This window comes from Hyla sarda, chromosome 1 (genome assembly GCF_029499605.1).
Source record: "Hyla sarda isolate aHylSar1 chromosome 1, aHylSar1.hap1, whole genome shotgun sequence".
In the NCBI taxonomy this organism is placed as follows: domain Eukaryota; kingdom Metazoa; phylum Chordata; class Amphibia; order Anura; family Hylidae; genus Hyla; species Hyla sarda.
The window spans coordinates 47,595,475-47,597,351 of NC_079189.1; the positions used below are offsets into that span (position 1 = coordinate 47,595,475).

The 1,877-nt window shown below is 42.7% G+C and overlaps 1 long non-coding RNA gene across 1 annotated transcript; it reads left to right on the forward strand.

The window, feature by feature from the left end:
* The first annotated feature begins 293 nt into the window (after window positions 1–293).
* Window positions 294–1,877, forward strand: LOC130300815 (uncharacterized). The gene is made up of 3 exons (XR_008851637.1): window positions 294–433; window positions 1,081–1,145; window positions 1,248–1,877. It is a non-coding gene; the product is annotated as an uncharacterized LOC130300815 (long non-coding RNA).

Below are 1,877 nucleotides of genomic sequence, written 5' to 3' on the forward strand. Positions count from 1 at the left end.
ATTTGTGGGAGGCCGAGAGTATGGTTTTTTAGTTTTTTTGTATTTAATGATGTTCTGGCGTTTTTCTTCCCAAATTTTCAATAGAAACCCTTGAGTCACATAATGAAAGAATCACATGACTTGTAAAGAGAAAAGCCGGGGGGTAAGAAAAAAACCAAAGGGGGAAAAATATGCCTATAATAATAATAATCATAATAATCATACACATTGGGGGAGATGTATGAAAACCGATGCAGAGGAAGTTGACCAGTTGCCCATAGCAACCAATCACATCGCTTCTCTCACTTTTCAGAGGCCTTTTTAAAAATGAAAGAAGCAATCTGATTGGTTGCTATGGGCAACCACTTTTCCTCTTCACAGGTTTTGATAAATCTCCCCCAGTGTTTTTGGCAAAAATAACACAAAGATGTCATCTTGGAGGAAAAGAAATGAGGTGGGGCAGTTTTTTTGGTGTCTTTTAAAAAATTGTGACTGTTACTAGGCGTAGGCTGGGATTAAACACAGTTTATATGTGACATTTTTCAAATCACACATTGCTTTAACTCTGGCGCCCCCCCCCCCCCCCATGTCAATGCATGCTGGGAGTTGTAGCTTTGCAACAGGTGGACAACCACAAGGGATAACTGATGCAGTATGTCAATCTAGGGCCATGGTGTCTGATCTTGATCTGGCAGCAGGAGCCACGACCACTTTAAATCAATGGCTGCCGGGACGTCTGATGAGTGACATCCTACGCTGCAGACCCCACGTCAGGGACGTCACTCGTCAGACGCCCAGGCTGTTGGGGCCACAAAATGATATTACAAATACTAAGCGTCTGGATAGGAGAAACAAATATAACACACCCATAGGGAGTAGCGCCATTTTAATAAAAAAAAATGCGAAATAAAAAACCCTTAGATAACAGTCATGCAGAATATGTTAAACAGCTTTTTTAGGTTTCAGCCAATCAGAGAGCAGCACTGCTCAAATAGAACTCCCAGGAGGTAACAGCGTGTCACACATGTGATGTCATAACCATTGTCCACCAGAGAGCAGCACTGAGCAGATATAACACTGCTCCTGCTCATTCTTCACCAGTGAGGGGCCGGTGCTGGACACTGTAGGGACGCGGGAATGTGAAGTCAAAAACATGACTGTGACTGGTAAGTGCCACATTGTTTTTTCCAAAAGGTCTTTAGTGCAGTTCCATGTGCATTTCTATAATAAACATGTAAATAATCGATCTTTTTGTTTTCCTATCTTAGATGCACTATTTCCAGCATGTGGAGTAGCATTTCCGGACTTACTGCAAGAAGTTGGATGATGGCCTAGATTTCCGGACTTACAGCAAGACGTGGGATGAAGGCCTAGATTTCCGGACCTACAGCAAGAAGTTGGATGAAGGCACAGCCCCTCAAATCACGCACATACACTGACACATTTGCCCAAATTCTAGAGGTAACCTCCGTTAGTATGCCCAGAGGAAGGGCAATACAGTAGCCATGGATTCCCTACAGGTTTCCTCCCCTCTGGAGGTTTTTCCTGTCCTGAGTTAGTTACTGTCCGCTCTTTGTGAGTGATGGACGGTTACAAAAATCCCTACACAAACATTTTAATAAATAATAAATAAAGTTTCCCTTTTTTTAAACTGTTCTTTGACTTGTTGAACTCATTTATTTTATTTCTTTGTGTGAAAAATAGTGTCAGCAAAATGTGGATGACATGACATTTTTTTAAGTGTCAAAAGCTGCTCTCCTACGTGATCTGCACAATACGGTGTGGAGAGAGGCGGCTGATGCTGGTTTGTACAGTTGCTGAGGCAACCGTAGGACACCCAGCAAGTTCCGTGCACAAGCCTTTTTCTGATGAATGGGGACTTGCTAGGGGTCATACAG